General features: G+C 38.4%; 1 pseudogene; it reads left to right on the top strand.

Annotated features, from left to right (window-relative positions):
* Positions 1 to 9716: 9716 nt before the first annotated feature.
* LOC118986077 (uncharacterized) lies at positions 9717 to 9897 on the top strand (annotated as a pseudogene).
* Positions 9898 to 15233: the final 5336 nt, after the last annotated feature.

Here is a 15233-nt window from a genome sequence, read left to right as displayed (position 1 = left end):
TATCTCAGAAGGTTGATAAACCTCTCCATTGTGTTCTCACACTTGGTATCAACATAAGAAATTTGTTATCAAGCTGATTGTCTTTTTCATACAATTTTTTTTCTTCTGGAAACTTTGGGGATTTTCTCTGTGGCTCTGAAATGATCCCCATCACATTTCCAGGTGTTATATTTCCGTAATTCTTCTGCTTTGCTCTCAGAGATCCCTTAAATCAGAGAAACCAAGTCTTTCTTCAGCTAAAATTATATTTGATTATTTTATTGACTACTTGCTTCAGCTGCTCTCCATCTTCTCTGTTCTTTTTCCAAATTTTCTTTTTCCATTAGATGCTCAGCTTTGGAGTCTATCCTTGTCTCTCACAAGGCTCTCACACTCCCCACAGCTTTGGTCTTTAAGCTGCTTTGTGACAGACTCTTTGGGTTGATCTTCCATATTAATGAGTTACTCTCTAGTTGTGAATATTCACCTCTTCAAGTTGGATGTATTTTTAATACAGTCAATGAAATATTTAATTCATGGATATATTCTGTTTTTGTTTTCCTTTTTCAAAGGACGTGTTGTTCTCTCAAATCTCTTGGACACTAATTTTACTTATTTCAGTCTTCTTCTTGCTCTATGAACTCTCCTTGAGGATAATGTCTTTTGTAGTGGAATTGCAGGCTTCTTCTTCATGACATTCATTGAAGTCCATCAAATATTTAAGGGATCCTGCTCACCTCTTGTGTTTACAAGTCCCTGCTTACTGCTCCATGAATATCGACTCTGCTATTGTACATCACCACTGATCACTGTAGATGAGGGACAGAAGGCACTGACACAAAGCTATGCCCATGGCCTCTCTTCTTAGTAGATGTGACCAGTTATAGATATTTAAAAAATATGTATCAGGAACAAAAAGAGTTCAGGAATATGTTATTTCTATAACTAAGGGAAAGGTAATACTAGAAAAAGTAAATGCACATATGTCTATTTATATGAATCTAGCCTCAGAGATGAAAACATTAGAGTAGACGACAAGGAAGAAGGAGTGAGGAGAGTGATGGGGACATGGAATTAACTGTGAGGAATTTCAAAACAAGTTGCATGAAAAAATATTTACAGCAACTTTTTCAAATTATGATGTATACACTTGTTATCACCTTCAGAATTTGAAAGAAATAAAGGTATTATAAAGGCAATGCTATCTTGTTTTAAAGGAAAATTCCGAAAAAGCATTAAAGAATAAACTTCATTTCCATATCTAGCAAATATATTGGAAAGCATTACAAAAATTATTTTTAAATTCCCAGGAAAAAAGATATGGATAAATCACCATCAAAACTTTGGCAAGACAAACTTTAAGTGGGCTAATCTGACATATTTCTTTTGACAGACACCGATCAAGGTGATACATGGAATACATTAAAGAATTGTTATTAATAGTTTATTGTCCACTTGGAGGGTAATAAAAGTGATTTAAACTTTGAAAACCATCTACTTATGTGTCTCATAGATGAAATATTGTGGGGCAGTTAGTGGTCCTCAGGGAATTGCAGGAATATTGGATAAATGCTTTTGGGAAACTTGTCTCTATACTAAATGATTTGATAGAGGAGAATAAACTTCATCTGCTGCAGAAGGGATTTAGATTAAAGTTTAGAAAAACCCTTTTATCTGGATGTGAAATACTGAAATACATACCATCAGAAATCATTGAGGCTCCTCCATTGAGACATTGTGAGAATATGGGGAATTATCCTTCCTGAATATTTTAAATGCATAGGAAATGATGGTCAGAAACACAGCACTGCTGAGGGTGAGGTTCGAGATTGGTGCTTTTCTTTCATTAATAATCTAGATCACAAAATAGAATGGAAAGCAGAGATTGTAGACTGGGTAGATTCCCAGGCCTCTCTACCATCACAGTGGTTCTCAGAGGCAGGTTGTCCCAGTGATGGGCAACCTAGTTTCATATTTAATAGAGAGAATGAGAATGCCAGGCTGTTGACAGACTGAACAGAGTGAGGTTACCTACAAAAACATTTTTGCCTAGATACTCAAGATTCAAAATTGCTTTAATGAAGTTGAACACTAGATGAAAACCAATAGAACACAGCTTAATGGAAATAAGTGGAAAGCAATAATAACAATAGCTAAATACTTCTGTCTAACTCACCAGATACCAGTCACTGTTATGAACCCTTTCAAATGTTAACACTAGTGGAAAATAAAAAGCACATATATAAGTAACATGATACATTCTCAGCTTACATGGGGGGAAAGAGTTGAGATTATCACTTTTAAGCAAATATCAAAAGTTTTTTATTTTTATGGCATTCTGCTGAGTGAGTAGAAGTTGGTAATATGTTTTTCTATTTTTAAAAACAGAATGAAGCCAACAAAGTGACAGGTATGAAAACCTCATAGGAAAAAGAAAACATTTCCAGAAATCAGCCGCTAAGCATCATGTCACTTATAATAATGTGACATGTTATTTAATCCTCATGATAATCCCTATAGGTAATTGTTATTATCACCATATTACAGATGAAGAAATTAAGCCTGGAGCAAATGACTAGTTGTCTCTCAGTTGGCTGAAATGTCCAGATACCCAGGTTAAAATATGGACTCTTTCCTTAGTATTTATTTATTATTTATTTATTATTTTATTTATTTATCTTTAGAGGGGAAGGGAAGCAGAGAAGGAGAGAAATATCAATGTATGGTTGCTTCTGGTGTGTCCCTTGCCCGGAACTGGCCTGCAACCCAGGCATGTGCCCTGACTGGGAATCGAACCGCAATCGTGTGGTTCCCAGGCCCGCGCTCAATCTACTGAGCTACACCAGCCAGGGCTCTTTCCTTAGTATTTAACTTACTCTTTCAATAATAGGCATACTGGTGATCAATAAAAGCCTGAGTGGAAAAAAGTAAACATTATAAAATTATATATCTCCTATAGATTATTGATAAGAGAAAATACATATGCTGAAGAACAAATCTCGTAAAGGAATGAACCAGCAGTCAGCTTAATATACCCAAATTCTTCTGGCCAGGAATTAGGCAGGGCAAGTAGAGATGGTGTGTCTCTGTTCCACAGTGCCTGGATTCTTAGCTTGGAACCTTGGAAGACTGGATCAGCTGGGCCTGGACTCATCTGAAAGCTTCTCTCTGATTCCTGGCACCCAGGTGAGGAGGACTTAAAGGGTGGGCTCAACGGGGACTATGGACTTCAGGTTCTATGCAAGGTCTTACCATGTAGCTTGGGCTTTGCCCAGCATAGTGACTGAGGCAGCATCTGAGGGTGAGCATTCCAAAGGAAGCCGATGGATACTGCATGACCTTTTCTGGTCCAGCTGTAGAAGTGACATGGCACCACTCTGCCCCACTCCATGGATGAGCAGTGAGTAACAAAGGCCAGTCCAGATTCAAGAGAGGGCAATGATATTCTGGCTCTTGATGTGAGAGTGGCAACGACACATACAAAAGAGCTGGTAGAACATAAGAAAAATGTTGTTGCAACTACTTTCAAGTAAAACAATCTGTCACGCATATGACCCGTGTTGGATGAAAACACAAGCAAGTGAGAACCATTTATCTGGAAGGATTGTAGAGTCTGTGTGCACATGTCCCTGTTTAAAATTTCTCTTGTATTCCCAGCAGGGCTGGGAATATAAGACAGAAAACTGTACTTGAACAAGAATTAAATAAAAAAATAAAATTAAAACAATTTCTCTCATAAAATAATTTTTTTTCAGAAACATTTTAAAATGGTAAGCATGTCCCTTGGGAGTGTGAACAGTTATAGTCTGACCAGAGATGCTGGCTCCAATTTCTGGTCCACTTAGCAATGCTTTCCTGATAGAAATGGAAACAGTAGGAATTATTTCCTAAACTAAATTGAATTTAAGAGAAAAAGGCAAATAAGAAGTGGCCTAAGGTACGTGCACCTTATATGTCTTCAGGGTTATTTACTGGGACTTACTAGGAATGGAGTGAACTGTTGCTTAAAGGATTTAGTTGAGATTTATAGAGTCCCTGATATAACAGAGTGTGTTAGAAACTCCATTGACTTTTCTGGAGGAAGATTGTGAGCTCCCCGTTCAACTGTCGGCCTCACTTGAAAGTTTGCATAAAGAAATCTAATTTACACAGGAAGAATAGGACGATTGAGAGCCCATTAGTAGTCAGGTAGATGTTCCACCTTAACCTTGGGAAGCTAAGCTGTCTTGACGAGTGCTGCTGGACCAAATTCATTATTCTGGAGGAGGAAAGCGGGAGGGAAGTGTTCTGAACTCAGAGATAGATTGTTTTCCTCCATGCTTTGACTCTAGAGTTTTCCTGAATGTTGTCACAAAGATGGTTGAGTTTGTGGTGTTGGTAAAAGGATTCCCATTGCCTGTGTTTAGAAAAGCACAGCCTAGATTTTGCCCAAATATTAGTTTATGAGGTGAGGTTCCCCCCCAAGTCTTGGTCGATTTTTGGTGGATTCTGCTGCTTACCTATTGTGAGCCAATGTAAATGTGAAATTAAATCTATAGGGCTAAATGTGCATGATGAATAGAACTTTGGTCTGTGTTGAGTAGCCATACTTCGTGTGTTACTGAGCTCAAAGAAATGGGGCAGCCACCAATGAAAACTCTGCTCTGCAGAAATCAGCCTATGTAAATATTTTACTTAGAGATAAAGAACGTATCCTTAGAACAACTTTTTTTGCTGTTGCAAGCAAATATGACTCGATCCATAAAATCCTAACTATAAATTTACCTGCAGTGGCGTTAAGCACTTAGACATATCAAAAATTAATCTTGCCTCTTAGAACAGTACATGGAATCTAGTCAGGTGGGATCCATAGCTCCCTTTAATTGGAAGTGACCATTTTCCCTGTTATGGTGAACATATTTTGTAAGTCATTTTTCAAAAAGAGTACTGTTAAAGCTCATACATATAAAGTTATTGATTTTAAAAATAATTCTTAAGAAACCAAGAGAATTATATTTCGCAAAAACACATTATGATTCAAGAATTTCTAAGAGTATAAAATATTAAAGATGAACTGTTATCATGATATGCTACCCCCCATTGTCCTTCATTCCCACCCATATTTCTGCCCTTCGTCTCTACAGAACAAGGAAAGCAGTTTAATTCCCAAGAAGAGAGATTATAGTTAATTACAAGGCAGAAGAGCCCGTCCTTGAGAGCCGCTAAGCAGCAAGTGCTGGTGCCTGTGAATATTCTTTTCATATTTTAAAGTTGGATCAGGTCCCAGGTCCAGGCTAAGAAGATGGACTGCAAATCTGTCACTCTGCTCCCAAACGAACTGCTCAGTGTTGGCGAACTTATTAGTCAATGTTGTCTTCCCCATTCCTGGTCAGCAGAGACCAGGGAATCTTAGCCAAACTGAAATGACCGGAAAAAGAGGCATTGTCCCCCACTGAAGAGACAGAATTGGCTTGCTCTCTGGAGTTCCACCCCGCCTCAGGATTCTTGTTCTGCCCTCCTGAAGGTGGTGGTGCAGACACGGAACACCATCGACAAGACCGACACCACAGCAGCAGCAACCACAACCACAACAAAGGCTGCTGCACCCACTTATGGAAGTGGCATCTCCACGAGAACCATGCACAGTGGCACTTTTACAATTTATTCAGACAATGTTGTAAGATAAATGTTCTATTTTGATGAGTCACTGGAAACTACTGAAGTCTTTAGCTTGAAGACCACACTTCTTTTTTCAGTAAGACTAATCATGTAACTTCATTAGTATTATTTTTTTTCAATAGCTCTTTCACGTGGGTGGATAAAACAATATGAATGTAAGTGTTGAAAAAATAACAACTTTAGTAATAGCCAACATTTTTAGAGTACCGTCTATGTTTAAGGCACTGTGTACAATAGTAATAACCACCCAAAGCTTATAAAGCAGGCAATCTTATTATCATCCCGATTTACAGAGAAGTACCCCAAGGCTTACAGAGATTAAGGAAATTTCTTGAAAGCAAACCAATAAGTGGCATAGCCCGAATTAGACATGAGCTCTGCCTGACTCCCTGACCCAGCCTGGTAACTGCCTTCCTGCTCACGGGGTTATGAAGAATGACAACTGAATACAGTGTCATGCTGACGTGGCAAATTCAGAAATTGCTTGGTTCCAGTGATTGACAAAAACAGTTTGCTCAAGAAAATTCTTATCCATCCAAAACTCAAATTTAAGTCACAGTGAAGTGACGCCTCAATTTGACAAATGAGGAGTGCACGTGGTGCCCCCTGAACAAGGAAGCCTGCTTTCAGAATGGACTTGCCTATCTCTCCACTAGTTTGTAAATCTCAAGATTTCTGTATTTATCAGGTTGTAATGGAAGTCCAGCTGGCTATTGCAGAATGAGGGCTAGATTGGAGAAATGAGTCACCACTAATTCAAATCCCTTGCTAATTCAGCAAGGGATATACTCCCAGGGTGTAAAACACCCATTACAATCTACAACCTGTTAAAAACCTTTCATGTTCAGAAGGTAATCTGTAGCAAATATTAATTTCTACCAATGTTAATGATAATAAGATGTTAGTGAGCATTCATCATGCACCAGGTATCTTGATGAGCTTTGCTTGTGGACTCACTATATTCTCACATCAATTTTAGGAATGAAAGACTATTATTATTTTCTTCTCTAGTCTAAAAGGTGTGGCTTAAAAAGGTTAAAGAACTTGTCCAAAGCCATATGGTAAGTGAAGTAGCTAGACCTCATTGTGTCCTTGTTCTTATGATTCTGCTGCGCGAGGAGAACACGTGGAAGAGCAAGCTAAAGTCAGAAAAGGGAGCGAGTGGGCTGCCTTTCCCTTTCTTTTTGTTTGTGGAGATAACTCCTTTAAGAACAGCCTTCGGTTGTTAGCGATTCTTTAGTCACCAGTCTCTTCCGGTTCACTAGTGCCCTCTTAGCCCCTCTTTGTACTTCCACAGCCTATGCTCAATATTCTACTTCCCCCAACCTCTCCCTAACGTCAGTTCTCTTTCCCCGTGACTTTACCACAAAACCTGGCACACAAACCTCTAGCCCTGGGTGGGTCCGGCCCTTGTCACTTTCTGGACTAAGCCAAGCCGACTCTAGGGAACCTCTAGAGAAAACTCTCCCAGCCAACTGGTGGCCTCACTCCTCAGCGACTGAGTAGTTCTTCAACGGACTAGTGCACAGCCCTGGGCAGCTGCTTTTCTAATTACCCTTGATCTCAACCTCACAGTTGTACCCCTCCCTTCTTTACTCCACATCTGCCTCATTCAGTTCCATGAGAAAACCTCCTCTCTTCCTCATTAAGGAGCAGAGCCACCAGGCAGACTCCTAAGTCTCCGCCTTACACACTTACCATTGTCTAAGCTGGACTTTTCCTCCTCATCCCCCCTCCCTCCTGTGAGAACTCATATTGCATGAGAAGAAGTGGGGCATCCCAAGGGAAATTTGGGATGCCCCAGGCAGGTGTCATGGTCCTTCCTCTGTGCTCTCAGAGAGCCATGCGCATGCACCAAACACTGTCATATATCAAACACTGCCACAGTTGTGGGTTTGATGACTGTTGTTTCTACTTAACTATGCATCTTGGGACTAGGAACTGACTGAAACTCGTTAATTTTTAAATTCTCAAAACTCAGCACAGTCCCTGGCATAAGGCAGCTATTCAATATGAATGATAAATTGGATCTATTTCTTTGGCAGTTATCTGAGAATAGAAATGATATATAAAATTTTGCTGGAATCTCCCAAATTCTAGCAATGAAACAGGTCAGAGATTTTGAATTAAAAGTCCAGGTAGTCAGGAATTATATATACCTCATACACCTGAGTTGTAATTGCATCATATCAGAAACCATCTGAGAACCTGTTGCAGTACCTTATTGTACCTGATGTATTTAATTTGTTATTATTACTTCCCAAGCCGAGAGACTTTACATTGCTTGTAAAGATAACGAGGTTTCAGAAGACAATGTGCTGCTGCTGGTTGGGATCCTCGCCTTTCTATCAACCAAACCCTACTTTTGTCCAGGTGGCAAAGAGTCTAGAGGGAAAAATTTCTGGTGTCCTTTTCGGCAAGGGTTGGTCGTATGATCGAGTTCTGGCTGATGAAAATAAGCAGAAGTGGTGCATGCCTTTTGACCTCTGTGCTTATTCATTCCTGGAGGGAGGGCTCAGTGTGGAGTCAGATCACCATCTTCAGAGCACAAGGTAACAACTGTGGGAAAGAACGTCCCTTTCTTCTGTCCTGAAGGAAAGACACATTATTATTTCAGCAAATAAAACTCTACTCACCTAAACACCTATTTGAGGAGTTTTTCATGCTCTCTCTCCAACCTAATTCCTAACTGATAGAATAATAAATATTAGAGGTAGGTGACATGAAACAAGGCAGAAACAAGGCCAAGAACATAAAAGAGAACCAGAAATATATTTAACACAAAAACATACATGTTATGAAGTGTCTACATTCTATGGGCAGGCCATATATTTGTTTCTCGGGTGTCTAGAAGACAACAGAAGATAGAATCTGTCTGTAAAAGAAAAAGCAAAGTTACTCAGAAAAAAATTAAGCTTGGTAGCAAGACAAGACAGGTGTTTCTTTGCAAGCCTCTTTCCATAAAAGGGACAGCATAACACAATGAACAATGTTCTTGTCCGCATCCTTATAGCAGCAGCCATGTCTGGATTATTCTAGGAACTAATGGTCTCATCTGAAGTTCACTGAAGGAAAAGAATTAGAGTATTTAGACAAATAATGGGGCATACATTATTCAGGTAATCCTCCATAGATAGGTTTCCTTTAATTTTTTTGGTGAACCCCATTAAAAATCTGATGTAAAATTGTGGCCCGTCCAACAGAAAAATGCACATTCACACCAAATTTTAACTGTAACTTCAAGGAGTTACAGAATTTTAAGGATTTTGAAGTTCTAGGCCCAGTCCAATCTGGACTTTTCTTACCTAGAAGCAGGGAGGTCTTATTTTACAACATGTCTGTCTTTTCATACATGTAGCATGACAAACTGTCCCAGTTTGCCTGGGACTGAGGGGTTTTTCTGAGATACAGGATGCTCAGTGCTAAACCCAAGACAGTCCCAGACAAACTATATACTAAATGCAGAACCATATGCCTTTAACAGTCATTCGAGTTTCTATGTGTTTGTATGTATGTGTTGTGGAAAGAAAGGAGACTTTTTTCCTATGAAAATTAAGAGTTACGCAGGGATACATGCTTGAACTCATTGTCACCCATGATACCAAGGGACTCTCACAAGCAGAACCAAGATACTTTATCAAATCAATTTTGAGTCAGGTCCAATGCACAAATGGACAAATATGTTTCTAAAATCGAATCCTTTTTTTGTAAAGCTATAATAATTTGTCTCTAATACTTTTTGTGACTTTTTATATTCTCAGAAATACAGATGTGGCTTCTTGGTATATCTTCTGAAATAAATCTTGTGTAAAACATATTCCACAGTAACTAAATGGAGAAATTTGCTATGTAGAACCAAGTAGCCATAAGCCAATTACAAGATGGGAGGATCATAAAAATATATCCCTATAACTCTTCTTGCAGCATGGTTGATTTTAGATTTTAGAGTCATTGAGGTCCTTTGTGGCAATATTTGCATAGCAGAGCCAGCTTTTTTTTTCAGTCACCACTAAACTCTCTTATTAAAATCATACTAGGTATCAGGAGATTACTGATTATATGTCTCAGTCATGAGGTTGATCGCTTCTTGGCCTTTTGGCTAAGATCAAGTGTAGTATCTGTTCTTTTTTTTTAAGATTTTATTTATTTATCTTTAGAGGGAAAGGAGAGAAGGAGAGAAACATCAATGTATGGTTGCCTCTAGTGCGTCTCCTCCTGGGAACTGGCCTGCAGGGAACTGGCCTGCAACCCAGGCATGTGCCCTGACTGAAATTAAACCACGATCCTCTGGTTCGCAGGCCTGCTCTCAATTCACTGAGCTATACCAGCCAGGGCTAGTATCTGTTCTTATCAGTCATGAGGTTGACCCACAAAAGCTGAATAAACCACAAAAAATGGTTTTATCATATTAGTAGAAAAGCCAAACTCTGTTTTTGACCTTTTTGGCAATTGTTAAATGCCCGTTCAGGAGAGATATCCTACCATCTTTTCCTCATAGTGTAGTTTTCTTGTAAAATTCTGAAGAGGTATCAATGGTCAATGTTCTCAATTTAAGTAGTTTGGCTCATCCTCAAATTCAAAGGTTTGCAAAAGTTGGGAAGAACTGCAAACAATCTTATTATTTCTCTAGATTTCTTCATAAGGGGAGTATAAGAGGACTAAATGGTTATGGAAAGAAATACAACAGATTAAATTTAAAAAAGAAACAAAGAGCCATCACTTGCAGAAACCAATAGAGGATTCTAGGAGATCTTGGCTGTGTTTGAGGTGAAAGAGGAAGCCACGTAACAACCTGGAAGCATTTCGTGTCAACATTTCCGGAAAGAGATCTTAGAAATCATCTCCAAGACTTCCCAAATTTCCTGTGATTGCTTCTTTCATTCTAAACTGTCCCTAATTTGTACATAATTTTGTGTTTGTAATTTTGTATTTTTTTTCTTAAAAGTGGCCCTCCAAATTGTGTAAGCTGTAAGTCCTGCAGAAGATGAAACTGCCCCTGTCTGAAATGCAGTAGATCTTTATTGTCTTGGGAAACTTACTCTTTGTCAACAAGAGACTGGCATATTTCCTCTAGAACAGCTAATAAATTAACTAAAGACAAGGTCTAGCTTCCAGGAACCTGTTATAATATCATATGGATCAAATCTAAAGAACAAAGGTGCTGGAGGGCCACACTTAGAAGGTTGATGTGCTCAGCAGGTTTCTCTGAGCACGAGAAAAGGCTATGAAAATAAGATTTATCATGCCCGGGACAGCCTCCAGTTTTTAATATAAATTAGGTTGGGGCAAACTAGGAACTATAAGCATAATCTTTGTTGAGGAGAAGAGAAAGCTCATGAAGATATGACCATATTATTGTGCATTATGCAAATACAAAGTACACTAGTGTGCTTGACTAAAATAAAGGTATAATTCTTTCATAAAAATTTTCCTCTGTGTGTGTGTATCTTCATTCTCTGCTCTTATCCCAAAATAGAGATCTCTTTGTAAAAGAAGAAAAAATCATTCTGGGGTCTTACTTGAAAAAAAATGTATGAGATTCCATATGTGATTGGCTTGTTTCCCTCTAACCATTGATGCTGTTATTTAAGTAGATCTTAAGCCAGAAAGAAGTGGCCACTTAGTCTGTCCAGTGTATCCTGATTCATTATATTCCTGAAACCAAAGTAAATGACTTCCTATAGAACTGATAAACTGGGATTCAAGTGTGAAAGGATCACTGGAATAAGAATAAGAGCATTAAGAAAAATAATCACTGCATTTAAATTTATGGATAAAAGATATTGATTTAGTGGAGGAGTGCTTACAAAAAGATAGAATTTCCACCCCGGTCAGTGTGGCTTAGTTGGTTGAAGGGCTGCGGGATCAGTTGTGGTCTAGGCATGTACCTGGGTTAAGGTTCGATCCTCCATCCAGTTTGGAAGCAAATGGTCCCCTTAAAATAAAAAGGAGTCACTGCATATATAGAACACACTCCGGCTTTTAAAACTTTTCTAAGATTAAAGAGGGTAGATGAAAAGAATTTGTAAACAAAGTTAATCTTAGCACCAGTGACATATTGAAAAAACAGTCTGTGTTTGCCAAATTCCAGGTTATACCCAAGAGAGTTTTTTTAAAAATGGGGGTTAAGGCTCGTTAAGTGGTCAGGCACATTATCAACATGAATGCTGAAGTTGGTTCTTGTTCGTTTCTTATTGCAAGTCTTTCCCTGAATATTTCTGGATTACAGATGCTTCCTTTCAAAGGAATAAACCATTGTATGAAGAAAGGTGTGCACATACTACTCTCGGGCACTGGGTATGGATTGTAAGGTCAAGGAGTTCTGACATTTTAGGTATCCAAGCAGAGAAAGGGAAACGGGAGCAGGGAAAGATTAAAAAAAAAAAACAAACCCCAAAACGCATGTAAGCTAAATATAAAGTGCTTGATGACTTTGGGGACTAATTTCTGAGTTCTTTCAACAGAACTAGTGTTTCTATTTCTGAATTTCTGCTATATGTTACAACTTTGGATTTTTAAATAGTTTTATTTTTAAATAAAGACTATCTTTTATTGCCTTACCAAATAGCTTCTTCCTCTTTGTGGAGAGTTCTCCTTTTTCTCTTTGGTTATGGGATACATGAATTGGTCTTCATCATATAACAGCTAATCTCGAGCCAAATTTGAAACGACCTTATCAACACCAACCAAATCTCTTCTTTGTGTCTCCATTTGACAAGGGCATGTACTGAAATATGATAAGAAAAGCTAACCTTGAAGTATTCCTAGACGAATTAAAAGCAGGAAATGCCAGAGATTTCGTGTGCTGAACTCTCATGAGATTTACTGCCCAATTTAGCAGTTTTAGCCTGAGTCTGGAATCTGCCTCTGTACATTTTGACACGAATTCCAAGTGGACTGAACTTGTAAAGCTTTAGAATTTCATCCATCATTTAGCATCTCTTTGATTGGGGGTTATATGTCACCACTAATCACAAAAATACAAGATCCCTTGAAGTACAGCCACTCGGGATACTCCGTGGAGTTAACAGAGTTTGTACCAACAAACCAGTGAACAAATCAAGTTGACCTATGAGTATAATGATTCATATTTAAGGCTAAGATTATTTAAAAATTTCTATTTCAAGTAATTTTTAGAAAGACTTAAGTATAGCATTGTCTGCGGGGCGCTGACGTGACTTCCTGAACTTCCTCACTCTGCCTCAACGCGGAAATTTAGCAGCAAATGTGGAACCTGAAGCCACATATGATCTCCCTAGGGTTTGCTGCCCGCAATAAAGCTATCACTACATGCTTAATGCCCCTCTGACATCCTGCTTCCCATGTTGCTAAAACAATGAAGCAGGCAATAATATGAACTGGAAAATGTTGAACACATGGCTAATGGTCCAAGTGGAATACAAGTTATATACATTTAGAAAAAAGAAGTTTGTGTAATTGCCCTATCTGAAAATTCTCATTGGCTACATCTACAGGTCTAAGACCCAAGATTATGAAATAAGCACCAGTCTCTGGCAAAAGTTTTAAGGTATCAAAGTTAAAGGAAAAACAACAAAAATTATTGAGATTTTTAAAGATATATGTTTATTCATTTAAAAAACTTTTTCTGGGGTTATGTTCTTTCTACTTTTTGGGCATTTAAAAAAAGTTCTTTCCTTTATGAAATGCTGGTAATTTCAAATGTAGGCTTCAGAAAATGACTCAATTAAATAGCATAAAAACGTGGTCATTTAAAGATATCTTTGAAATTTACTGGTCTGCAAAATCCAAAAGTCTAGAAATCACTGCCCTGTGAGATGATGATTAACTTCTTATGATGGCATTTAAGACCCTTTTGAGTTGGGCTGTTTATTTTCCAGCTTCATTCTTCACTACTTTAACCAGAGGAATTTTGGAATGGAGACACGCTTAATGAGTTGTATCACATACTTTTACACCATGGAATTCTCTTCATACCTTATCCTCCCAGAAAACTCCTAATTATCCAACACAGTTAAGGGGAAAAAATGTTACCTCCTCTGTGAAACCTTCCTGACAACCCCACCTGGTCACCCCAAGAAGAGACGGACACTCCTTGTTTTCCATTCCCACTGCTTCCAGGTATGACACTAGTCACGTGACATCATAGCGATGTGCTCACTTGATCGACTGCGTGCTTCATGTAGCATGAGATCCTTGGGAGAAGAATTTTTCTTCTTTTGATTTATTTCTTTTTTAAAAATTATTTCATTCATTTATCTTTGGAGGGGAAGGGAAGGAGAGAGGGAGAGAAATATCAATGTATGGTTGCCTCTTATGTGTCCCCCACTGGGAACTGGCCTGCAACCCAGGCATGTGTCCTGACTGGGAATCGAACCGAGATCCTTTGGTTCGCAGGCCTGCGCTCAATCCACTGAGCTACATCAGCCAGGGCTTTTGGTTTATTTCTTTATTCCCTGTGTCTAAATCAATAGATGATACAAAGTAGCTGCTCAATATGTGTGTAATTAGATTTTGGGTAAATGAATGATTAATTATCTTATAACAGTCTTGATTTTATTCATTTACTTGATAATGTATAAAGAAATAACTAAGTGCCTATTATGAAATAACTTTATTAGGTACTCTGATAATTGCACACTGTAAAATATAGCCTTTATTTGTAATTTGCTTATAACCCAATTGGGAAAGACAAAGAATGTTTTATAGGAAATGCTATATAGGGAATGTTATATAACCAACACATAAAATGATCAAAGACCAGGGCAGCATATGTTACGTGTGAATCAATGGAGTCTAAGGTCAGTGTTTTCTACTGTTACTAGGAAACTTTGTTATAGTTGGCATTGGCCAGAGATTTCAAGTGGAACGTGGAAATTGGTGAGGATATTATAAGCCCTCTGCGCATGAAGCCAGGACCACACAAAAATCGAGACTCTTGTTCTCTCTCCCAAAGCTGTTCCCTCCAACCATTTCATGACCCTCTGACTTGTCTGCCTGTTTATAGCCTTGACTCATCTCTCATACTTGACACGCAGGACTGCTTTTCTGTCTCTGATCCTTCAGTTTTCCTTCCTCAACTGTAATTGATACTTGCCGGTTGATTTTGCAGCCTTCCATAGAGGCCTAGGATAAATAACCCACCTGGCATTTTTTTAGTTCAATCCTTTTATTGAGAAGAAATCTGAGACCCGGGGTGGTCACAACTCACCTGAGATCCTCCAGCTACCATTAAGGTCCTTACCCCTCTTCTACTCTGTATTTGCAGAGAGCATCTTTATGATATTGAAAGCAAATTAAAATATGGGTCTCTCTGAACTGAGTTTTGTTGCTTCCATAAAAGCCCAGTCACTGACATGTTCCCTTGGAGGTAAAGTATCTGTAACTTGCTGCAGCAAACATGCATTAGATTTTCTCTCATATGGATTCTATTTGGCTTTGATTTTATGCTTTTCTTTTTATTACAAATGTTTAATATTACAGCACATGACCAGAAAAAGACAAATTACACTGCTGACGATGCTTCTGGGACTGATCTATTCCTATTATTTCCTCCATCTTGTTCCAGGACACTGTATATATTAAGGGTAGATCAATGCAAAATTTTACCAGCACGG

This window comes from Sturnira hondurensis, unplaced genomic scaffold, assembly GCF_014824575.4.
Source record: "Sturnira hondurensis isolate 20B ecotype Veracruz unplaced genomic scaffold, ASM1482457v3 Scaffold0004136, whole genome shotgun sequence".
Taxonomy (NCBI): domain Eukaryota; kingdom Metazoa; phylum Chordata; class Mammalia; order Chiroptera; family Phyllostomidae; genus Sturnira; species Sturnira hondurensis.
The sequence above is the reverse complement of the archived record's forward strand: the minus strand, read 5'-3'. Positions and strand labels throughout refer to the sequence as shown.